Source organism: Heteronotia binoei, chromosome 19 (assembly GCF_032191835.1).
Source record: "Heteronotia binoei isolate CCM8104 ecotype False Entrance Well chromosome 19, APGP_CSIRO_Hbin_v1, whole genome shotgun sequence".
In the NCBI taxonomy this organism is placed as follows: Eukaryota; Metazoa; Chordata; class Lepidosauria; order Squamata; family Gekkonidae; genus Heteronotia; species Heteronotia binoei.
The window spans coordinates 28,677,290-28,703,963 of NC_083241.1; the positions used below are offsets into that span (position 1 = coordinate 28,677,290).

Sequence of the window (26,674 nt, forward strand, 5' to 3'; positions counted from 1 at the left end):
CCCCCTCCTTCTAACTTCACTGCCCTGTCCTCCTTTAACTCTTCCATTCTTAACTTCCAGAGACTGTTCAGTTCTACTAATAGATTTCCACACTCTTTGGTTTCATTCATCTCATGCTCTTCCCCACCCCCTCCCTCTCTATGGACCTTTAAACCAATGGGATAGTTTCAGGGCAAGCCTAAGTAGAATTAAGCTCCAGTGAAAGCAGTGAGCTTGACTAATTTCACATAGGGCTGTACAGCTTTAAAAGTATGATGTTGAGTGTGTGTGAGTGAGAGAGATATGACAAATTTCCCTTGCAAAAAAATATAAATGATGTATTTTATGGCTGTAAATTATTAATACAAGGTATTTGTAAATTTCAAAAGACTGAGCATTAGTGCTTACTGAGTAATATATATGCATTTGGATTTCTGTTAGTCTGACACTCAAACACCTGCATTATTGACATAAATCCCTGAAAAAACAAAATAGCTTGATAGATGTACAGGCTGGATTTTTTAAAATTTGTTTCTTTCAAAAAAAGTTATCAAAATCTATTGCTTTCAACAACAGATTCCCCATTCCTTTTTCAGGCTACATCAAGCCTGTCTCTTTCTACCGTCACAAACTCTTTATGTACTGGATCTTCCAATAATGCTCTCAGTTGCAGAATCTGCTTCTGGTTCTTCTCCCAGTGCCTTTTCTTTGGCCTTTTCCTTTTCATCCAACAGGTTTTTCCCAACTGTCTGAACTCCTCTTTTCTTCTCAGTAAAAAGGTATGCCCTGTGCAAGCACCAGTCGTTTTCAACTCTGGGGTGATGTTGCTTTCACAATGTTTTCACGACAGACTTTTTACGGGGTGGTTCACCATTGCCTTCCCCAATCATCTACACTTTCCCCCCAGCAAGTTGGGTACTCATTTTACCGACCTCAGAAGGATGGAAGGCTGAGTCAACCTGGAGCTGACAACCTGAACCAGCTTCCACTGGGATCGAACTCAGGTCGTGAGCAGAGGGCTCCGACTGCAGTACTACAGCTTTACCACTCTGTGCCATGGGGCTCTTTTCTTCTCAGTACCTCTGTGCAAAGGTTGGGATGGTGTAAGCAGTCACTAAAATCCTCCCTCTCAACACAATGCAACAATTCTCTGGATGACAGCGTGTAAATTTCTTCCCCAGGAATACTTGAGGGCTACTGCCCATACATTCCCAGCATAAACACCAAGCAGCACATACAGAGAGACCAGGCAAATAGCTATGTATTAGCCTGCCAGTGCTTGGCATTCTTTACTGCTAGCCACCCCTGAAGTAAAGCTTGGTAGAGCTTCTAAAGCACTCACTCTGCCCTTCCTTCTAGGGATGCCAGACTCCAGGTGGAACCTGGGGATCACCTGGAATTACAGTTCATCTCCAGACTAGAGATCTGTTCCCCTGGAGAAAACGACCATTCAGTACTTACCGTGAGGGGTCCTTCTCCTCTGAGGATAGTAGGGCACCTTGTGGGTGATTCCCAATTCATCAGTAGGGAGGCAGGACTAAATTTTCAACTTCCTGTTTCCCTCAACTCGGTTCGGCAACTCCTGCAAGCAGTAGGAACCTTCCTTCTAACTCAAAAAATATAACTTATATAACCATTAGAACTAGAATAAGGCAGCGAAAACAGAACAGAAATACATAGCATAGTTGAAAAAACAGGGTAACAGGAGTATTTACACTTTCTTGAGAACCTATAACTTGAGTTTTTCTCTGTTTCTGCTTCATAGAAATATTTTTAGATATCTGTTGCACGTCGATGGCGAGAATTAAAGGGTAGGGCCAGGATGTCCTACTATCCTCTGAGGCGTAGGACACTCTATGGGACATCTTACAAGCAGTGTCCCTAGATAGTGGGAGGGATCTCACCATCGACGTCCCTCAGAATATGTTGCAGCACTTTTCTTCCAAATGCAGCATCAGCAGAATCATATGCATTAATTTTGTAATGCCTGATAAATGTTGAGATTGATGACCACGTAGCCGCTCTGCAGATTTCCTCTACGGATGCCTGTGAGATAAGGCTGCATTTGCTGCTGTGCTTCTCACTGAATGAGCTGTCAAACCTTGTGGCGGCAGAAGTTTTTGAGCTTTATCGGTCTCAGTAATACATAAACGTAGTGATTTGCTAATGGCAGCATTAGACATTCTTTTGCCTGTGTGTGGTGGAGATATATTTATGAACAGAGAATCTGTTTTGCGGCAGCCCTTGGTTCTCTCAATAAAGCATCTTAGAGCCCATCTGATGTCCAGTTTATGCCACAACTTCTCCTTGGGATGTACCGGATGTGGACAAAATGAGGGTAAGTAGATCCCTTGAGCCCTATGAAATCTAGAGTCCAACTTTGGTCTAAATGTGGGATCTGTTCTGAGGACCACCTTGTCCATGTGGAAGATACATAAATCCTTGTGGACTGAAAGCGCTCCCAATTCAGAGACTTTTCTGGTAGAAGTTATGGCCACCAGAAATATAACCTTCATTCTAAGGAATGACAAGGAAATCTTTTTTATAGGCTCAAAAGGCGATTTTGTTAATGCAGTGAGCACCGTGTTTAATTTCCAAGTAGGAAAACTGTGCAACTGAGGAGGGAGAGAAAGAGTGGCACCTCTCAAAAACCTAGTGATATGAGGATGTCTATTCAGCGCATTTTTGCCATCTAAATTTAATACAGAAGCAAGTGCTGCCACTTGACGACGAAGTGTGGCTGCTTTGAGCCCTGAATCCAAGCCGATCTGAAGAAATTGTAGAATTTCTTTCACCCTAGGTTTCAAAAGGTTCATCTTTTTCCTTCTGCCTCAGCGGATGAACGCTTTCCAGGTCACATTATATATACAGACCATAGAAGGTCTCCGAGAAGCTAACATGGTTCATTTCACCTGATCCGAGTATCCCAGATTTAGCACCTTTGACCTCTCAATTTCCACGTGGTCAAATGAAACCATTCCAGGCGTGGATGACATATCGGCCCTTGATACAGCATGTCTTCTGATATTGGCAAAGTTAGCGGAAGATCTGTTGATAACTCTTGAAGATCCGCAAGCCAGGGACATATTGGCCAGTATGGAGCTACCACTATTATCTCGGCTTGAAGTAGTCTGATTCTCCTTATTAGCCTTGGTAAGAGTGGAATTGTTGGAAAAGCAAATAGTAAGGTCTGCGGCCACTCGGCTGTTAATGCGTCTGTGGCCTCCACTTTTGAATGAAAGTGCGTGAAGAAGCGCTTCAGTTTGTTGTTGTATGGGGATGCAAATAGATCCACTTCTGATTGGCCAAAGTGATCCACTATAATCTGGAATACGCTGTACTTCAATGCCCATTCCCCCTGACGTTTGAGGACAGCTGAGACAATCTGCTTGAATATTGGTAGAGCCCTTCACATGTTCTGCTCTTATCGAAGCTATGTGAAATTGTGCCCAATTTAACAGACAAGTCACTTCCTTGAGAAGAAGAGTAGACTTGGATCCTCCTTGTCTGTTTATGTACACTTTTGCAGAAACATTGTCCGTTCTGACTAATACATGGCCGTTGTCGATCCTTGCAGCAAAATAGATCAACACTAGTCTGATTGCCTGCAGTTCCAAAACATTGATTGGAAGCTTGGACTCCTCCTGGTTCCAGGAGCCCTGGACTGGAACGTTGAAGCATGTGGCTCCCCAACCTGATAGACTGGCATCCGTATATATTTGAATCCATTCTCCTATCCAAAACTGTTTTCCGAGTCAGGTTGGAAGTCTTTGTTCACCAGCGTAGGTCCATCTTTAGTTTCAGTGGAACCATCAATGAACAGTCCATCTTCTTTGAGATGCGATATTGGTAGAGTCGTAAGAAGTTCTGGAGTGGTCTGGAATAGAACCTGCCCCATTGGATGACATCTATTGTTGCAATCATTAAGCCTTGTAGTGCTGCTAACGACATTAGAGATGAGTTCTTGCTCTGAATCACTGCTGCGGTCGCTTCCGTTATCTTTTGCGCCTTGTGAAGTGGTAGAACTAAGCAATTCTGTAATGTGTCTATTATAACTCCCAGGTGTTCTAGGTGATTCGTTGGCTCCAGTGAACTCTTGTGACTGCTGATTTTGAATCCGTGGCTCTGCAGAATCTGGGTGGTCTTGCTGGTGTCCAACTGTGTTCTTTCCAATGTTGGCGCTCTTATAGGGTTGTCGTCTAAGTATGGGTGAATGTGAATACCCTGTTCCCTCAGCAGGACGACTAAGTTGACCAATACTTTGGTGAACACCTTCGGAGTCGATGATAGGCCAAACGGTAGTGCTCTGAACGGCATATGATGGTTGAGATAGCAAAATCGAAGGAACCTTCTGTGATCCACAAACATTGGTATATGTAGGTACGCCTCCGTAAAATCTATTGAAGTTAATAGTTCTCTTGGTTGTAGGGCTTCTGTTACTGAATGCAGTGTTTCCATTCAAAACTTCTTTGACAGGATGAATGTATTCAGATATTTTAGATCTAACACTGCTCTCCAGTCGCCTGATCTTTTCGGCAATGTAAAAAATATCGAATAGACTCCTTTCTTCTGTTCTTCTGGAGGAACGGGTTCTATTGCCCTTATTTCTAAAAGATGCTGAATTGCTTGAATGGTGCAATCTCTTTTTACTGGATTTGTATGACTTGGTGAGCAGACAAAGTGGTTGCGTGGTATTTGACTGAATTCTATTTTGTAACTGTCGGAGACTATTTTTTTGCACCAAGTGTCCATAGTTGAATTCTGACACTGATGTTGAAAATGGAAGAGGTGCGCTCCAACTGGAATTATATCGTAGTCACGCTTTATTTGGTTTGTTGTCTCTGTCCGATCTTTCTGTCTGTTTATTGAAATTCCAGGCTCCTCTTCTATTGTCTTGTCTAAACCGGGGTAATGTGTGTTGCTCACGAAAGGAAGATTGAAACCCCTGTCTGTTGTCTTGACGACGGGGAAACTTGGGCATAGCCTTCTTGTCTTTAGTATCTACTAGCACTTTATCTTAGACTTGGCCGAAGAGGTGCCCTCCATGAAACGGATAAGACATCACAATATTTTTAGAATGTGTGTCTGCCGACCACGCTCTCAACCAAACAGAATGTCTGGCTGCCGCTGATGAAGCAATAGCTCTGGTGGCGAAGATCATGGAGTCTAGGGAGGAGTCTGCCAGGAAGGATACAGCCTTTAAGACCTGATTGGTCCCTTCCACCATGCAATGGTCTTCCTCTGGGATCCTTGAAATAATTTTCCTCATTCATACAATTGAACCTCTTGCCACCATGGACCCTACTGCCAATGCCTTAAGCACCATAGCAGAGGCTTCATGTGCCCTTCATAAGGCAAACTCTGTCTTCTTGTCAATATGATCTTTTAGTGTGCCTTGGCCGTCTTCCGACACCAGACCATATCTCTGAAGAGCTGCAATTGGAGCATCAACTAAAGGAATCTGCAAGAAATTGTTAGTAAAGGAATATAACTGGTAGAGCTTTTTTAGAAATCCTGGGTTTAGCAGATGGTTTTCTCCATTTTGCTCTGATCTGCCTTTCAAAATACTTTGGAAATGGAAAAGTCTTGGCAGAGGATGCCCTTTGTTGAAAAAATTCCATATCCTCTTCCTTATGTTTTACTTTTGATTTTCCAGCTTCCTCCTCCTCCTCAGCATCAGGATCATCGTGAAGATCTAATGCTGTGAGGGTTCTAATGAGTAGATATTGATAGTCCTCCATTTTAAAGAATCGTTGGGCAGACTCTGGGACCTCAATATTTAAACCTTCCTCGTCTGAGAGGAATTCCCCTTCTTCTTTGTCACTGGTTCTATCAGACTGGTCATCTCCTCTGGAGGGAGAGGAATCTCTTCCTCTATTTGAAGAGGAAACCTGTTTTTGTGCTGCCTTGGTAGATCACTTATCCTTCCCTTTTGGTCTTCTAGAAGGGAAGAGTGATGATGATGAATGGGAGTGAGATCTGCGTCTCTTTGTACTGCGATGCTTACAAAAGGCCTGCATTTCCTCTCTCATTTGACCTCTAAGTAAAAAGAAGAAATCACTAGGGAACAGCACAGGAACCAAATCCTCTTGTGCAGCACCTGGAGGAGCCTCTAGCTGGTCTACTCGAGAGTAATGTGTAAGGCCGTGCTAGACTTGGCCGTGGATCGGGGCCCTGAAATTAGCGCTCTACCGCCCATTAAACAGCCCAGCTCACATGCCTCATCATCTCCACCGGACTGAGAAGGATCTGGACGGCCCGAGGCCTGCATTCTGCCTTTCGCCGGGGCATCTTTCGCTTTGCGGCCTGTTTTGGCGCGCTTTTCTGAGGCGCCGTGTGAATGCAGCAATGACGCGGAGATCCGCACAAGCCTCTCTTGGGTCTTGTCAGCTCCACTAACCCTCTGTTCACTCAAGGGCTCGCACTCCCCGCAGGATAGTGGGAGGCAGCACAGTAAGAATCATGAAAGAACTGCCAAGACAAGTGATAAATGACAGAAAAGCATACAAAAAATTGACAGAAAAACTACATGACAATGAGATGATGGATAATACCTGAGGGTCTGAGCTTTGAGCTGCAAGGAAAAAGGATTACAATTACAAGCACACAGGAACTGCGTAGGTTTTATGACGAACATAAAGAATTTGCACCATGATGGATTACAAATTATTATCTTGGAATGTAAATGGACTAAATTCACCACAAAAAAGAAAGGAAATGTTTCATTGGATTAAAAAGCAAAATTGTAGTATAGTTTGTTTACAAGAAGTGCATATCAAACAAAAGGATTAAAATTTTTATGGAATAAACAACTGGGACTAGAATTTTATTCATTGCTGAACAGAAGAAAAGGGGAGTGATTTTCTATATTAAACAAGAATTGGAGCCGAAATTAGTGTTTAAAGATAAAGATGGAAGATTTGTAGCGGTAGAAATAATATTAAATGCAAAAAAAGTTGTTATTGGGACTGTATGCACCAAATGGTGCAAAGGATGCTTTTTTAAAAGACATTATACAACAATTTAATGAACTGGTTTATGACCAAGTTTTGATAATGGGAGACTTTAATGGAACAATTAAGAACACACTGGATAGGTCTGGGGGAAAAAAATAATAAGGAAGGAAAATTACCAAAGTCTTTTTTTGAATTTGTCAAACAAGAAAATTTGGAGGATATATGGAGGAAATTTAATCCTGAAGTGCGGGACTATACCTTTTTTTCAGCAAGACATAAAACTTTTTCCAGAATTCACATATTGTGGGGCACTAAAGACTTAGACCTTAAAACAAGGAAAATAGAGATGTTACCCAAAATTGGGGCGGACCATAACCCAATAATGTGGATTACAAAATTGTATAAAAAGTTGAGAAGATGGAGATTGAATGAAGATTTATTACAGAATAAAGAAATAGTGACAGCTCTAGAAAATGAAACTTAAGCTTTCTTCCAAATAAATAATAGAGGATATAGAATTTCAGACCGTCTGGGATGCTTACAAAGCAGTGAGAGGAATATTGATTTCACTGAATAACAAAGATAAGAGGGCAAAAGAAAAACATGTTGGACATTCAAAATGAAATAAAGAAAAAAGAAGGGGAACTGAGAAAAAGACCAGGGAAAAAGAAAATTATAAGGGAGATTACAATATTACAAACGCAAATGAGACATTTGTTAAATAAAGAACTGGAATGGAATCTGAAAAGATTGCAGCAGAAATCTTTTGAGAGAGCAAACAAACCCGGAAAATATTTGGCCTGGCAACTGAAGAAAAAGAGAAAAAGTAAAATTATTAATAAAATTGTGGTAGAGGGAAGAGAGGTGATAGATCAAGAAGGAATAAAGAGAGAATTCTTCAAGTATTATGCCAAGTTATTTAAAGGTGTTAAAATAAGGAAAAGAAAGATGGATGAGTACTTACAAAAGATAAAAATAGCACCCTTAGCAGAAAATATGCAAAAAGTTTTGAACGATCCAATTGAAAAAATAGAAATTGAAGCAGCAATTAATGCAATGGAAAATGGAAAAGTACCTGGGCAAGATGGATATACAGCTAAATTTTTTAAAAACCTCGAAGAGGAGTTAATCTTCAGAAATTGATGAATATGATAAGAACAAAAGGGAAAATACCAAATACGTGGAAGAAAGCTGTTATTTCATTGATTCCAAAGGAAGACAGAGATGTTATGAACGTAAAAAATTATAGACCCATTTCATTATTAAATAATGACTATAAAATATATACAAGAATCTTGGCAGAATGGTTTAAACAATATTTGATACATTTTATAAAGGAAGATTAAGCAAGGTTTCTTCCCAAAAGGCAAATTAGAGACAATATCAGAACTGTTGTAAATATTGTAGAATATTGTGAAAGACATCCAGAAAAGGAAGTAGCATTATTCTTTGCGGACACAGAGAAAGCATTTGATAATTTAAATTGGGATTTTATGTTTGCAGTAATGGAGAAAATGGAGCTGGGAGAAAGCTTTATAAGAATGATAAAAGCAATATATACTGAGCAACATGCAAGGCTATATATAAATGCTGATCTTACAGAAGACATGATAATTAGTAAAGGTACAAGACAAGGTTGTCCACTTTCCCCACTGTTGTTTATAATGACTCTTGAAATATTACTGATGCAAATTCGAGAAGATAAAGAAATAGAAGGATTAAAAGTAGAAGGATTTACTTACAAATACAGAGCATTTGCAGATGATATAATGTTTATAAATGAAAACCCCATACGTCACACCTTTGTTGTTAGCCAAAATACAATAATATGGGGAGTTGTCGGGACTTTGTATTAATAAAGAAAAATCAAAACTTCTATGTAAAAATATACAAATAAATAAGCAACAAGAATTGCAGAGACTAACGGGCTGTGAAGTTATCTTCAAGGAAAAATATTTGGGTGTGGAGATAACAATGAGAAATATTGATTTGTTCAAAAATAATTATGAGAAGCTATGGCGTAAAATGGATGAAGATATGTTAAAGTGGAATAAACTTAATTTGTCACTGTTGGGTAGAATAGCCGCAATTAAAATGAATATTCTACCAAGAATAATGTATTTGTTTCAAACTATTCCGATTGTGAAAGACTGTAAACAATTTAACAGATGGCAAAGAAAAAATTCAGAGTTTGTGTGGGCGGGGAAGAAACCAAGAATTAAAATGAAAATTTTAACAGATGCAAAAGAGAGAGGCGGATTTCAATTACCAGACTTAAAATTATATCATGAAGCAGTTTGCTTAGTATGGATAAAAGAATGGATAATGTTGTTAAACAAAAAACTCTTAGCGTTGGAAGGTCATGGAAATAAATTTGGCTGGCACGCTTATATGTATTATGGGGGGGGAAGACGGCTTTTTCTCTCACCATTATATAAGAAACAGCTTGCTAAATACATGGATGAAATATAAGAAATACGGAGATGAGAGAAAACCGTTATGGATAGTGCCAGCCGAAGTGATAAAAATAACAGCTGAGACGGGTGAAGAAAAGTGGTTGTCATATAATCAACTATTAAAAATACAAAGTGGCAAAATAGAATTGAAAACTGCTGAAGAGCTGAATAATAAATATGATTGGTTTCAAATGCAACAAATAAAGAGCTTGGTGGAGAATGACATTAAAACTGAAGTTCTGCTTGGAGACAACGAAAAATTAATTTCAAAATTATATAAATTACTTTTAAAATGGTCTATGGAAGATGAAGTAGTGAAATCTCAAATGATTAAGTGGGCAATTAATGTAAATAAAGAAATACAGATGGAAACTTGGGAATATTTGTGGAAGAACTCTATGAAGCTTTTGACATGTCATAGTATTAAAGAGAACTGTTTTAAAAAGATGTATAGATGGTATATGACTCCTAAGAAATTGGCAAAGATGAATAACAAGATGCCAGACAGATGTTGGAAATGTAAAAAACATGAAGGTTCTTTCTACCATATGTGGTGGACTTGTGAAAGAGCAAAAAAGTATTGGCAGATGATTCAACAAGAAATTTCTAGGATCTTGGGATATGAATTTAAGAAAGTTGCAGACTTTTCTGTTGGGATTACAAATGGAAAAAATTCCAAAAGAAGATAGAACTATAATTTGGTACTTGCTTTCAGCTGCTAGGACATTATATGCGCAGTTGTGGAAGCAAGAAAAAATACCAGAGAAATGGGATTGGATTGTAGAAGTTATGACATGGAGTGAAATGGACAAATTAACGAGAATTTTAAGAGACTATGATTTAGAAGTTTTTAAGAGGGAGTGGGAAAAGTTCAGAAGATATGTAGAAAAATAGTGGAATATAAAAGGACATTAGACAATTTTTGATAATGATTACGTCCTAAAAAAAAGAAGAATATTAATTTTTGTTTTTATTAAGGGTACCTTTAAACATTAGTACTTTAAGTAAATCACACCGGCAGGGGTCAAGTAACGGGGGGAGGGGTGGGTACAAAGTAATATATGGGATAGATAAAAGAAGTTATTAATGATGCAAGAAATATAATTTGTTACCATATGTTACCAAATAAAATTGTTTTAACCAAAAAAAAAAAGAAATTGAGTAAAAGTATCTAGCTGAAGAGAATAATAGTAGCAGATGATCCTATATTCGATGCTCTCTCTACAGAGGCAGGAAAAGATCTGAGTTGAGGGCGACTCTCAACGGAAACAGGAAGCTGAAAATGGTTGGGAATCACCCACAAGGTGACCTATGCCTCAGAGGGAGAATGGATGCTTTGGAGGGTAGACCCCATTGAGGTCTCAGTCCTCCCCAGGCTCCACCTCCAAGTCTCCAAGAGTTTCCCAACCTGGATCTGGAAATCCTACTCCCCCCCATCCCCTGCTGATGACCAGAGAGGAATTGGCAATCCTACCTTCCCAGGATCTGCTCCCAAATCTCTAGAGATTTCCAATATAGAGTTGGTTGGCAACCTTATCTTACACGAAAGACTTCTAAGAATCATCTCAAACACCAAGGACCAAAATGTTGGAAGAATGATCTGTACTTAGGCTAACATGACTCTTTCCATGGCATTCCAAAGCTATCGGTTCTTTGCCTCTGCTCCCAAGCCCAATGGATGGTTCTCCGCCACAGTACAGCCTTCCCTGACCCACGCAATCCAACATAATGTATGTCGCCTTCTACATAGGTTTCCCAATCCCAGACTGGGAAATTCCTGGAGATTTGGGGGGCGGAACCTGGGGACGGTGGGGCTTGGGGCAGCAAAGAGCCTCAGTGGGATATAATGCCACAGAGTCCACCCACCAAAGCAGCCATTTTCTCCAAGGGAACTGATCTTTTTAGTCTGGAGATCAGTTGTAATTCTGTGAGTTCTCCAGTCCCAACCTGGAGGCTGGCAACTCTGCTTCTATGCCAGGCAACATAGCAGAGCCTGCAACCTGCCAGAGCTTCAAGTTCTCCACCAGACGTAGGTAAGCCAGTGTGGTGTAGGAGTAGCACCGGACTGGGGGGGGGGGGGGGGGCTGGGAAGCCCAACTCATTCACAACGTTCACAAAGAACTGCAGCCAATTGCTTAAATTTAAGAAATGAATTAATGAACTGAACTGCAAAAATATAATGGAGGAAGTGACATCATCAATACTCAAGGAAAGTGTAACAGTAATGAGTCAGATGTTGTTCTTGAAATATTCTGACAAAACTCCTGCCATAATCTTTACTATTATGTACAAATGCATTCCCCCCCCCCCCATTAAGCCTATGGCACAAAATAACCCCTCCTGTTAATTATTAAAACCATGTGATCAGACCAGCACAATTCAACACAACTGCCACATCTTGTGCCTTTGCTGTCTCCAATTGCTCATGATCAATTACTTCATTAACAAAACCTGAGTAACCTTCAGCCTATCAATAAAACATAGCTTGTTGCCTGCAATGTACCTACGTGACAGCACATTGTGGTCTGGAGGGCAGTAGACCAGTGTAGACAGCGCTGGCTTAGCCTACATGACCCCTTTCATCTCTAGGACCTGGATAGAGCAAAGAGGCCATAAATGATGCCTTGTAAATCCTGCTGCCCAAGGTTAAAAGCCTCCTAACTATGATACCTTATGCATGCATCTATCAGGAAGCCAGTTGTAATGTTTTCACTGCAGAAATTATGTCAGTGGCGCCTTGCCCCCAAGCTCTGAAGTTTCTAATTTTAAGCTAAGGTTTCCAAGATAAAACTGGAACCTTTGATTATATTATCTTCTGAAGATTCTAATCTGGAAGTCTAATGGCCGCACTATTTAGAGCAACCCACAAAGTGGACTAACAGGAAATTTATTATGCAGCTGACAAGGAATTACTCTATCTTTAAATCACATGGAGACACATGTCCTTGCCGAGATCAATATACACAACTTGGGGGGGGGGGGTGTTGTTTGTTTCAACACTTTTGGTTCCCAAAGAGCCAGACCAACACTCTTTGATGATCACCCTTACATAACGTACACCTACTCCTCCTCCCTGTGGTGGGTACAAATCCTTATATTGCCATCTGCCAGCCATACGCACTAGTACAAGCAATGGATGGACATCCATATGTTGCTATAACACGAAAACAAGTACAGCTGGTCAACAGTTACTGTCAATGAGGAACTGAGAGTTCTTATTTTATTTAATTAATTCATTTATTTAGATTTCTAGCCTGCCCTCCCCCTGCACTGCAGGTTACAACAGTGAATATATAACGCATTTAGAACAATTAAAACATAATTAAGCAATATTAAAACCTATACAGACATCAGATGATGCGACTCACAAAAAGGCAACCAGGCACAAGTTAACAAGTGTTTCCAAGAAAAACTATTTGTATCTATGCCCAAGATGGAACCAGCTACTGGGGCAAGCAGGGTTTCCAGGTTCCTACCTTGCTGCTGGCAGGGGGGTCCCAGACCTGGTCCTGGAATCTTTTTTGATACAAAACCACAGAGTTTGCCCAAAACCCAGAGCATCACTGCACAACGTTGGTGATGTGATGATGTCACTTCTGAGTGATGTCATTGCATCAGGGATGTTGCGCAACAGTGTCCCTGTTTGACAGCGGGGTCTGCCCTGCTGGCCAGCTTTGGGGCAGCAGACTGGAGCCCCGGAGACCAGGGGAGCTGGACTGGGGGGCTGGCAACCCTATGGGCAAGTAGGCAAAAAGCCACAAATGGTAGCACAAAAAAAATAGTGCAAAGCACGGGAAGGGAGGCCAGTGTAATTAGAGCTCCACTACCTCAACCATAGGCCTGGTGGAACATCTCCGTTTTACAGGCCCTATGGAATTGCAAAAAGTTTCACAGGGCCCTGATGTCACTTGGGAAAGTGTTCCACAGAAAAGGACCTAGATAGGACTGCAACCTTTCTGAAGGAACAGATTTATGGCCTTGCAGGATTTTGAACAATTCCGCAGGGCCTGCAAGACCAACCTCTTCAGGATGGCCTTCACCGATTAGAAAGAGAGACTGCTAAGTAAATTTACCATCTGCCGAAATAGCACCAGGATGTTAATTTTATTGATTTTATTAATTTTAAAATCTTAATTAAATTGTTAAATTAGTTATTGTTTTAAACATTATTGTATAAGTTAATGTATTGACTTGATGTTGTTAGCCGCCCTGAGCCTGCTTTGGCGGGGAGGGCAGGATACAAATTAAAATGATGACTGTCAGATTCAAGGTTGAAGATCTCCACATGGTCTCCTCCACAGTGTGTAGTGCCTCTACCCAGCTTTGGTGCATGCACCAGCTGCAGCCTTCTCACAACAAACACAACTTGGCCATAGGGTAACCTTTGCTCTGTTCACATCTAGATAGATCGATCTACCACAATGCACTCTGCATAGAACTATTTTAAGAAGATACTTGGGAAGCTTCAGTTAGTGTTAAATGCAGCATCCAGACTGCCGACTGGCACAGGTTTCTGGAAACATATTTTGCCAATAATTGAAGTTATGATGGCTTCCAATTTGCCTCAGAGTACATACAACTACTGCAGTACTGCAGTCCAAGCTCTGCTCACAACCTGAGTTCGACCTCAGCGGAAGCTGGGTTCAGGTAGCTGGCTCAAGATTGACTCAGCCTTCCATCCAACCAAGCTCGGTAAAATGAGTACCCAGTGCAGATGACTGGGGAAGGCAATAGCAAACCACCCCATAAAAAGTCTGCCAAGAGAACGTGAAAGCAATGTCACCCCAGAGTTGGAAACAACTGGTGCTTGCACAGGGAACTATCTTTATCTTTTTTACCTTTACAATTCAAAAAGGGCCATGCTGGTTGTGGACTTTAAAGCCGTGTACAGTTCGTATCAGGATACATAAAGATCTGGTTGCTCCCATAAGAGGCAGAGCAGGAGCCTCTGAGGAGGAGCTGGGTAGTAATGACTGCCTTCCCTGCAGCTGAAAAGAGAGGGCTAAATGCTTGCTCTGCCACTACCCTAAGTTTGGCATTTCTGCCTTTGCTGAAAGGAGAGGGTTGTGTATTTGCCACACCCTACAGGAATACAGATGAGCCACAGCATGTGGTGCTGTCTATAGCAGGAGTGGCCAATGGTAGCTCTCCAGATGTTTTTTGCCTACAGTTCCCATCAGCTTCAGCCATTGGCCATGCTGGCTGGGGCTGATGGGAGTTGTAGGCAAAAAACATCTGGAGAGCTACCATTGGCCAACCCTGGTCTAGAGCCCTGAGAAGCTCAGTTTAGACTACAAAACACAAAATTATGCCTGAAATAGTTTTGCCACATTGCAATCTGTGCCACCCCCCACCCCCACCCCCAGCACAGACAACTGCCTGCCTCCCAGGAACTAATGCCAAGCTTATGCCTATCCCACAACTGCAGTCATTCTCTCACTTATCTTATTCGAACAGCTCTGGAAGAGTGTGGTTTTCCTCTAATGACACTGTTCTTATGGGATGACATGACGCTGCAAAATCTGCTTCCCAGCCACAGTGAATCTGCAGCATCGCTGCTGTTTCCAAAGGAAGCTGCATGCTATAGTGTGAATGCACAGGAGCAAGAGATAACAACCAGTGCGAACACTACTAATTGTACAACCAGGTCTCCATGACATGGCAGGGCTGTATTGCTGGGAAAGGAAACGTAAGCTTTTTTTCCTGTATGTGCACCAATGCAAAGTTCCCACCTCGCCCTCCTTGCCGTGCTTTCTATCTGTTACGATTCAGATTGGCTTGGGGTGGAGGGAGTCAAATCAAGAGACTATAATTATCTGTAAGTATGGTCTACAGAGCCTTCTCATTTCCACATTCTTTCACAAGTTGTAGTGCCAAACACGTGTGTTATGTGTAAAGTCCCATCAAGTCGCAGCTGATTTGTTGCAACCTTGTAAGGTTTTCAAGAGGTGATCCTGGACTTCCTTAGTGGTCCTCTATCCAAATATTAACCAGGGTCGAACCTACTTAACTTCCAAGACCTCACAAGATCAGGCTAGCTGGTCAAGGCAGTGCCAAACATAGACCTGGGGAATATGATATAAGGAGCTTTCACATCTTTGTAAATGGCTGCAGTAGAAGATATTGGATTTATATCCTGCCCTATACTCTGAATTCAGAGTCTCAGAGCGGTCACAATCTCCTTTACCGCCTCCTCCCGCCACAACAGACACCCTGTGAGGTGGGTGAGGCAGAGAACTCTTACAGCAGCTGCCCTTTCAAGGACAACTTCTACGAGAGCTATGGCTGACCCAAGGCCATTCCAGCAGCTGCAAATGGAGGAGTGGGGAATCAAACCCAGTTCTCCCAGATAAGAGTCCATGCACTTAACCACTACACCAACTGGCCCCAGTAGCCATGGGATGGCATGGTGTTGGACCAGGGCTGTATTTCTGGGAAAGGAAATGTAAACTTTTCCTTGTACATACACCAATGCAAAGTTCCCACTTCAACCTCCTTGCCCTTGGGGTACAGGTTCTTGGGTTGTAAAAAACATGCACAAATTTGTACTTGCATAGACTGCAGAAGCATCTTGACTCTAGTGTATGTGCAATGTAAATTCATTCTCCCCCCCCCCTCCCCTAGCCTATCCCCATAATGGTTTACACAGTATGTGCGGGTATAAGGATCCCACAAATCACAGCTAACTTATGGTTTTCAAGGCAAAAGACAAACAGAGGTGGTTTGTCATTGCCTGCCTCTGGGTAGCGACTTTGGACTTCTCCGGTGGTCTCCCATACAAGTACTAGCCAGGGCTGACCCTGCTTAGCTTCCAAGATCTGGTAAGACTGGACTAGCCTGAGCCATCCAGGTCAGGGCTTAATTCACTACACAGAGCATAACATCGAAGATTTTGAATTGAAGCTATTCTAAATACAACCAGATTAAGTATTCCCTTAAATATATTTCCTTTATTTTTTAAAGTAGGAGAACACAGTGATTGGTTTATTTTTACCTCCCACTTGCAAAAGCCAGAGCAGGGAAGACATTTGTAGAGCAAGTAACTATAAGAAGCATCAGGACAGGATGGGGTGGCTAAAGGGAAGTGATGATTGGTCTAAGAATAAGTATTGCAAATTCAGCAGTGCCCTTATTTTCTCCTGTTAAATCTTAACAGGAATATTTCAGTCCTTCAAATATATATGCTAAAGTTTCAGAAAATATCTGCTGATGCATCAGTGATCCTAGAAGCAGATCCAGTATTAGCTGCACAGGAGGAAGGAAAAAGAACCTCTTGTGTCTATAATCTGAAGGAGGCAGCTCTGGCCCACTGAGACAGTTTATTACTCTTGGAATCACTTCCGAAGCAGATGCGCATGACTGGCTAGACAAGACTCAGGTTAACAGCATGACCAAGAAGCACTTGGACACAGTACTCCAGAAACCAGTCTGGTCTCTTCTACGCTAGTTTCAAAAATCATTGCACATGATGCCACGCAAAGCCTCCTTCCTACTTGACTATGCTTGATGCAAATGAACAGTAAAGATGTCTGATCTCATACATACATGCATATATCCTGATACTCTTATAGGGGTGTCAGCTCTGGGTTGGGAAATACTTGGGAGATTTGGGGGTGGAGTCTGAGGATAGCAGGGTTCTGGGAAAGGGAGTGGCTTCAAGGGGGTACAATGCCATAGAGACCACCTTCCAAAGCAGCCATTTTCTCCAGGTGAACTAATCTCTGTTACCTAGAGATCAGGTGTAATCCCAGGAGATCACCACCACCATCTGGAGATTGACAATCCTATTTATGCCATAAGAGATTGTAGTAGTTTTCGAGCTGCTGTCATGCTGATAATTTTAAAAGAGTCCTTGGGACCCTCTTTAACTATTCACATTTGAAAAGTCAAGAGCACTCCTGAATCACTGGGTACTATAGATCCAAGTGGGCAGCTGTGCTGGTCTGAAGCAGTTGAACAAAGCAGGAGTCAAGTTGCACCCTTAAGATCAACCAATTTTTATTCAGAACGTAAACTTTTGTGTGCTCTTAAGTACACTTCATCAGACAAGGAATCCAGCACAGTAAGCAGAGCAATACATAGCTGAGTAGAGCCATACATAGCTGGTAGGCAGTGGCCCAGAATGCAACATGGTACTGATTTAAGAACCAATGACAGTGAAGTAAAATTATCTGATAGGCAGTGGTTTAGAATGTAAAATGGTACAATGACAGAATAGTAAAATTAACAAATTGAGCAAACCTTTGATCTGAGTAGCATGAGCATGCGAAAGCAACAAAACAGCAGTATGCAGTAACATTAACAAATTGAGCAAACCTTTGATCTGAGTAGTATGAGCATGCGAAAGCAACAAAACAGTAGTATGTCAAAATGTGAGATTGTCTGTCAATGACAATGGGAGATGGGTTCAATATATGTAATGGGATAAGCAACCAAAGTCCCTGTTTGAGTGTGTCAATACAGCTAAAAGAGAAATACATTGGATAGCGATGTTCTTGTTCACCTAATTTACTTTTTAGCATGTAAACATCATTCTAGTTTGCCATAGGAAAAAGGAATACAATAAAATATAGTGAAAATGGGTAAAGTATATGTAATGAGATACACAGCCAATATCCCTATTTTGTGTATGTCAATACAAATAATTATACTGATACATAATTCTAAAAGAAAAACACATTGGAATACTGTGGATGTATAGCTGTACTCACTGAGAGTGGGTTTGGCATCTGTAATGAGATAAGAAACCAATATCCCTGTTCAGTCCTGGGAAGGTGTTTGTTCCAAGTTTCATAATAATTTGTAATTCAGCAATTTTTCTCTCCATTCTGTTCTTGAAGTTCCCCAGTTATGTTCGTGACACTACAGATTTTCTGAAGAAAATACAATCTTTGAACAGCCTTCCAGAGAATACTATCTTAGCCACCATGGATGTGGAATCTTTGTATACCAACATCCCTGTGACGGAAAGCTAGGGGTTAACCAGAAACCGAAGACGCACAGGGCCTGCGTCAGGTGACCTGAGGGTGGGGGCAAAGTGCTCAGAGCTCTCAGGGAGGGAAAGTGGTTGAGTGACAGAAACTGCTGAGGCAGTCGATCAGTCAGTTGGTGTCTGACAGAGTTGGTGCCTGTCAGAAGTCTGTCAGTGTTGGGGCCTGACAGAGACTGAGTGGGTCAGTTCGTGCTTGACCGAGGCTGGGAGGGCAGCTGATCCTGTGAAGGAGCTTGAGACAGTGGCGGGAAAGACTTCCAGAGGCTGCAAGCTCGACAAAACCAGCCAAGAGGGCTGTGTGTGAGGAACAAGTGTGAGTCAGTCAAGACCTGAACGGTCACAGACACCTATAGACAACTCTGAAGATCTAGTGAGGTGGTTGAGGGAGTGGATAATAATAATAATAATAATAATAATAATAATAATAATAATAATAATAATAATAATAATAATAATAATAATAATAATAATAATAATAATAATAATAGATTTTATTTCTACCCCGCCCTCCCCACCTAGGCGGCTCAGGGCGGCTCACAACAATTCATACATTAACATAAATGATAAAACATTAGATTTAACAATTAAAATTAAACATATAAAAACCAGTTAATTAAGTTAAAATACATAATTTAGTTATATTATATATATATCTGGCAGCAATAAAACTGTTCTGGCGCTGATTCTGCCAGTTAAGGTAATATTAAAGATGGCGGTTCTTTGTTCCTAGCAACTCAGCAGTCGATATCGTTATAAGCTTGTCTAAAAAGGGCGGTCTTGCAGGCCCTGCGGATGTGGGTCTGAGACACCAGAAGGGCTGAGAAGAGTGGCTCCAGTCGAGGGGTGAGACTTGGCACATCATTCCCAAAAGGCCAGACCTTGGCTAGAGGTGGAGAGTGAGTTATAGGGAAACTGTGAACTGTGTAACTGAGAGACTCAAAGAAGGAGGAAAAAGTTAATGTAAAGCCTGAAACAACTGAGCAACGTGTTAGCCTGTGTAAATATCTCCCATATCCCCAGTTTAAGACTTTGTGTTATAATAAATCTGTGGTTTGAGTTAAAGTTCTGGAGAGCCTATATTTTTGGGAAAAACTACAAAGCTGCTGTGGTCCCCTATGAAGAGAATTCTATTTCCATCAGATAATACAAAAATAAAATACCCCGAAGAGACTGAGTTAAAGAGATCCAGTGAGGCCGTGAGGCGGGCGCTGCTATAATCCCACACCGGGATGGATTAAAAACTGTAAGTAATATAATCTCCGATAAAAACATAGCTGACTTTGCTACCAAACTGTGCCATTTTGTTCTCACCCATAAATAACTACTTCAGATTTGGCAATGAACTTTTCCTAGAGATCAATGGTAAAGCCATGGGCACCCGCATGGCCCCACAATATGCTAACATGTATATGGCGGACTTGGAGCAGCACTTCCTAGACTCCCACCCACTCATACCTACCTTATACCTTCGTTACATTGATGACATCTTTATGGTCTGGACGTATGGTAAAGAAGCCCTGAACACATTCCATCAGGCTTTCAATGACTTTCACCCTACCATCAACCTGACAATGAATCAGTCTATGCAAGAAATACATTTTCTGGACACCACTGTAAAAATAAACAATGGATGCATTGACACCACTCTATACCGGAAAGCTACTGACAGACAAACATACCTGCATGCCTCCAGCTATCACCCCAAACACACCAAACAATCCACTGTATACAGCCAAGCTCTACGCTACAGCCACATTTGCTCCAATCCTGCTGACAGAGATTCTCACCTGAGAGCTCTACAACAAACCTTTTTGGAACTAAAGTACCCACCTGATGAAGTCTGGACACAGATCAACAAAGCCAGAATGATACCCAGAGAAAACAAAACAAAACCCAAAAGAGAAAATAACAGAATACCACTAGTGGTCACACACAACTCTCAACTTAAAACAGTTCAATGTATCATCAACAACTTACAACCTCTTTTGGACAGTGACAGCTCTCTTTCAAAAGCACTGGGGGGTAAACCTTTTCTTGCACACAGAGAGCCCCCCAACCTCAAACAACTCCTCACTCACAACAATACAGCATCTCATCTGAGCATGGACACCAGTACCAGAGTTTGCAATAAACCCAAGTGCCAATTTTGCTACCACATAAACCCAGACAACACAATCACTGGGCCTAACAACATTAACTATACCATCTCAGGCTCATTCACTTGTTCATCTTCCAACATTATATATGCCATTAAATGCCAACAATGCCCTTCAGTTCTCTACATAGGGCAAATAGGACAAACCCTACGCCAAAGGATAAATGGACACAAATCTGACATTAGGAATCACAGAAGTGAGAAATCTGTGGGAGAACACTTTAACCTTCCAAAACATTAAATGGGTGACCTTTTACTGCAAAGGAACGTCAAGAACAGAATGGAGAGAGAAGGCTCGGCCCTTCCCGGCCAAGCTGGCATCGCCAGCGTTCAGGCTGGGGGCCGCATTTGCCCCCGTGGAAGAAAGAGACCGACGATTGACAGCCCCAGCCCATCCGGGGCTAGAGCTGGGCGTGGCGTCAGGGCTATATAAGCCCTGGCCCCGCCCGGACAGTTTGCGGCTGTCTTCTTGGCTCTCTGAGGGAGAGCCTCTTGCGCAGCGGTGTCCAGGCCAGTGGGGATCGTCTGCAGAGTGCGGCAGGGTGCTAGATCGGCGGCGCAGGCGTTTGAGGCAGCACGAGCAGCCGGTGGTGGTCTGGAGCGTGGTTTGTTGGCTGGTGCAGGGGACTGGAAGGGCAAGCGACAGACTAGGGGGAGTCTCTTCAAGGCACGAGGGGACCGTTTAGGCTGGCTACGGCTGGGCTTGGGCTACAGCTCGCGCGGCGGCCGCTTGGAGGGTCGGGCTGTCCTGGGAGAGTTGCGAGCCTCGTAGCGGTCATTTTGTGAGCGGCCCCTCCCGATCGGGCCCTGAATACCCCGTGCTAAGCACAAGGTGCGTGCGGCGGCCATTTTAGGGCGACGGTCGTCCCGTTCTGCTGTTGGGCGCGGGCGGCGGCCATCTTTTCAGTCTATTTGGGCGGCAAAAAAGAGGCGCGTGCGGTGGCAAGGAAAAGGCGCGTGCAGGGCATATTATATAGGCGGGCGCCTCCCTCCCCCCCCACACCCCCCCCTTTTCTTTGCTAACCCCTGGTATACAGGCCTTGTACTTTTCAAACGCTCGCGGCGGCCATTGCATTAGGCCGCTGTGCTGGCCGGCGGCAGTGTGATTTGAGGCTGCTTTGGGCGGCGCGGCGAGTGCAAGCGGCGGCCATTTTCTAGTTTTGCCACAGCGGCCATTTTGTGTACTATTAGTTTTTAGCAGCAGGCCCTGGGCGAAGCCCTCATCCAGCGAGCCATATCCAGCCTCCTGGGTGCCACTAGCCTCCTTGTTGGCGGGTTTTCAAGTGTATTTCTTTGCCTGATACCTAGTTGGGGGAAGTGCTGGGAAGCAGTCCTTTTATCTGCGGCCCTCATTAAAGGTTGAGTTTGTCACTATGGCACCCAAGAAGGGTCAGTACAAAGGCAAGGGCAAACAGCCTGCACGGCCACCTCGCGCGCGTCCAGGTGGGGAGCACGGTCAAGGGGAACAGGTCCATTTGGCCCTTATTAGGCAGGTGGAGGCATTAGAGCAGCAGCGGATTGCAGTGGGAGCTCCCATTTGGCAAGGGCGTCGACGCGCTTCAGGGCGGTCGACGCGCCTTACATTTGAGGCGGAGATGCTGGCACGATTGTCTGCATTGCAGGGTGGAGTGTCAGCGCCTGAACCACAGCCGGAGCAGGAAGACGAGGAGGACCCTGGCGAGGGACCATCAGGGGGACAGCCGAGCGGAGGCGGAACTGGAGGCGATCCTCTACAGAATCCGGAAGAGGGCGGAACTCCTGTTGATGCTGGGGGTAAGTCTTTAGGACAGCAAAATCCAGGGTGGCCCTGGGGACCCATCCAGAATCCAGTTCCCCCCCCCCAAGTTTGGGGAGTGGGAATTGGGGCGCAGGGCAGCCTGCGGTACCCGCTATTCAGTGGGGGGCTGGGTTACCCTGGCCTTGGGGCATACAGAGCCCTGTTGCCCCTGGATCCGGTGTAAGTAGTGCTGGTTGGCAGGCTGCGGGTTTACAGGCTGTAGCGCCAACTCCTGTAGCACCAACTCCAGCAGCTCCCGCTGCACCTCCCCCCCAAGGGGTGCTGCCCTGGGGGGGACTGCAAGCTGCCCAAATGTTTGGCATGAGTCCCACTGGGCTGGGGGCCATTATATGCCATTAAATGCCAACAATGCCCTTCAGTTCTCTACATAGGGCAAATAGGACAAACCCTACGCCAAAGGATAAATGGACACAAATCTGACATTAGGAATCACAGAAGTGAGAAATCTGTGGGAGAACACTTTAACCTTCCAAAACATTAAATGGGTGACCTTTTACTGCAAAGGAACGTCAAGAACAGAATGGAGAGAGAAATTGCTGAATTACAAATTATTATGAAACTTGGAACAAACACCTCCCCAGGTCTGAACAGGGATATTGGTTTTTTATCTCATTACAGATGCTAAACCCACTCTCAGTGAGTATAGCTATACATCCACAGTATTCCAATGTATTTCTCTTTTAGAATTGTGTATCAGTATAATCATTTGTACTGACATACACAAAATAGGGATATTGGCTGTATATCTCATTACATATACTTTACCCATTTTCACTATATTTTATTGTATTCCTTTTTCCTATGGCAAACTAGAATGTTTACATGTTAAAAAGTAAATTATCCAATGTATTCCTCTTTTAGCTGTATTGACACACTCAAACAGGAACTTTGGTTGCTTATCCCATTACATATATTAAACCCATCTCCCATTGTCATTGACAGACAATCTCACATTTTGACATACTATTGCTTTGTTGCTTTCGCATGCTCATGCTACTCAGATCAAAGGTTTGCTCAATTTGTTAATTTTACTATTCTGTCATTGTACTATTTTACATTCTAAACCACTGCCTACCAGATAATTTTACTTCACTGTCATTGGTTCTTAAATCAGTACCATGTTGCATTCTGGGCCACTGCCTACCAGCTATGTATGGCTCTGCTCACTGTGCTGGATTCCTCATCTGATGAAGTGTGCTTATGAGCACACAAAAGCTTACGTTCTAAATAAAAATTGGTTGGTCTTAAAGGTGCAACTTGACTCCTGCTTTGTTCAGCTGGGTAGTATAAGTTGTCAAGAGTATAACAAGCCCTTACAAACAAAACATGATCTTTCCCACCTGCTAATGGCAACCATTTGATGCCAACCATGATGGAGGTTACATGGAGCGAGCTGCCCTCAGGCAACTTGTTTCCTTGTGCTGGACGCTTGCCAAACACTAAGCTCCTTTTCTAAAGCAATGCAAGAACTGTCTTGCTTCAGAAACTAGGGACAGAGTACTTCATTTTGTGTTCTTTGTACAAAAAAGTAGAGGACTTGTGAACATTTGCAGAATTTCATGATCTCTTTGCTAATGAAGAGAGGACTGATGTTCCGCCCCTGCAAAGATCATGGAAGGGGGTGAAAACAGACTCTAAGGTTAGGTTCCGGAAGACATGTATCCTCAGGCCAGTTCAGGATTTATTTGAGTAATTTCTGCACTCCCAAGATAGCTCATGAAACAATTACTTATTAAGTATTAATAGCGAATATTATTAAATATTGTAAGTACCACCAATAAAATATGCTTTTGCCAAGACTGGCAAATACACCCTCTTTGCTGCCAAGAAGACCACAGATAATGAGGAATAACTGAACACACCTCTCACACCCTGTGGCCACTTATCAGTGTGTAACTCTTCTGCCACCCAAGCACCCTGTTGCTCAGTGGTGCTGGCAGTCAAGAGCAACTCATGGGTGGCTGGTGCTGAACCCCAAGAACAATCAGAACACTGGACAACCTCTTCTACACAATGGAGGGTTGCCAATCTCCAGGTGAAGCCTGAAGATCTCTTGCTTTTACAACTGATCTCTATAAATATACTTGTTTAGCCTTCTATTAACCTTTTTTTCAATCCTCTATTCTCTTTTTTATTTGTAGTAGTTGTTGCTGTTGCAATTATGGTTCTGCAAAACTGGTTTTGTGTTTGTACTATTTCATAGAATATTTCAAAAACGAAAGTTATAAAAAACAAAAAGAAAAAAGCTGAGCAGACCAACAGGAAGAATGCTGCTAATGGTGGTCACCCCTGGAAATGTACGTAGGTCTACAACAGGAGTCACCAACCTTTTCTGTAATGGATACTGCCAGTTATGCATAGGCTTTAATACAATTTTTTTTAAATAAAACAAAATAATAGTCTACAGCAGCTCTTTCTTGAGTCATGTAGGTAGGGGATTCAAAAGGCACTCCACAGCAAGCAACAAGCTACCTGCTGGAGATCCCTGGTCAATAAAATAACATCCCCCCCCCCCCCATCCAGTGTATGCTATGCTACACAGTATCATGAGCAGCACTTGATTTTTTTATTATCATTTTTTGGCCAGGAAAACCAACCACCTCTCCTTGCAGCAACAAGAAGGGGAAACCAGATTATAGATCACCATAGAAACTAAACTGCCAGTGTCAGCTGATCCCTTCACAGGAGATATTTAAGGGATATCAGTGTCCTTCTAACACCAGAAAGCTGTAGCTCCTGAGTATAGGAGCTTTATCTTCCGTGTTTCTACTGCAAACACAGACGTCCAGTTGGAAAGGACTGAAATCAGCAAGGAGGAAGAGAGAATAATCTTCACAATGAAGCTATGTAAGGCAACCAAGATGTGAATCATTTGGTGCCATTTATTCCAAATGACAGCTAACTCTGTCCCAAGGGAAAAGCTCACGGATTTACATCAGACATGCAAAGAGCAGCACATATTACGTAGGGTTTCACGCACAGGCTGCAAGGAAATATAAAAGCAGGACATTGCTCTGGAATGTTATCACAGCAGTTACACACAAAGATATGTCAAAATCTAGACCAGACAGATCACTCTTGAAAGGTTCTTTACATGGCAGCTGGAAAGGAATTAAGCAAGGCTTATCTACTCTAGAATAGAGAAGAAAGCAAGCAGCAGCTGCTCCAAAAATATAAAATGGAACTGCCACACACAAAAATAGAACTCAGCTATATGGTGCATTATGTTAAAAGCAGATAATAAAACAAAGTACAGTAGCGGCAGCAGCCATCATCAAGTAAGACCCTTTTGACACCTGAATCATTGTGCTGTTTCAACAGAAGCTTGCAAAGAAATATCAGGTTCAACAGATTTGCAAAGGAATCTAACGGGGAAAAGATTTCCCTCAAGTCAACTTGCTAAGTTCCAAGAAAAGCGATGACTGCTCCAAAATGCCACTGAAAAGCATTGAATGTTTTTCAAGAAAAAATGATGAATGAGAGAACGTGAACTTCCTGCCCCATTGCACATACAGTCAGAATCCAATCAGGTAAAAAGAAAGGACACAGATGGAATTCTATCCCTCACTAAGAACAGAAATGAATGGCTGCAAGATTCCTCCAGCACTTCATGATCTCATCTAAGATCACATGGGAAGATCATCCGACCACATTAATTGTCAAAACAGTCATATCACAAGACCCACTGGAGGCAACGGCCTCTTGGAGACACCGGCAACAGCTAAAACCATTCACTGTGAATTCTCAAGATGGATCTGTAAACACCAGGATGCTGGAAGATCATCAAACCCTGCTGGAAAATCCATCAGAATGGGACAACTGCCCTAGTATCATTTTATCATTTTACTTGTAGTGAGGGACATTGGGAACACCAAAGTAGAACAAATTCATAGAGGATGGATACTTCAGTGGCTGCTAGCCATGGTGACTAAAGGGAACTTACACATTTAGAGACAATAAAACCTTTAAATACCCCTGCCGGGAGGCAACATCAGAGAAAAATCATGGTCTAAGAGTGTCAAACTCATTTGTTATGAGGGTCGGATCTGACATAAATGAGACCATATTGGACCAGGCCATGTGTGTTATAAAATGTAATACCAGGTAGCAGAGATACAAACTTTATAAAGGGCACAGACACAATTAAAGGGTTTTTTGAAAAAAAAAAACTTAAAATAAAACATGCTTAAAGTATTAGCCCTCTTGCAATACTGTGGTATCAAAGGAAGCTCTCCCTCTCCCCCCCACCCCCATAAGAGAGGAGCCTCAGCCAATGGAGAAAATAGAGGTTTTGCTCTGTAGCTCCTGTGTGTTTGAAAAATCCTGGCAAAGCGCACT

General features: G+C 42.6%; 1 protein-coding gene across 8 annotated transcripts in view; it reads right to left on the reverse strand.

Moving 5' to 3' along the window:
• The window catches only part of MYO5A (myosin VA), a 150,281-nt gene that overhangs the window by 91,135 nt on the left and 32,472 nt on the right, over nt 1-26,674 (reverse strand). The window lies entirely within an intron of this gene.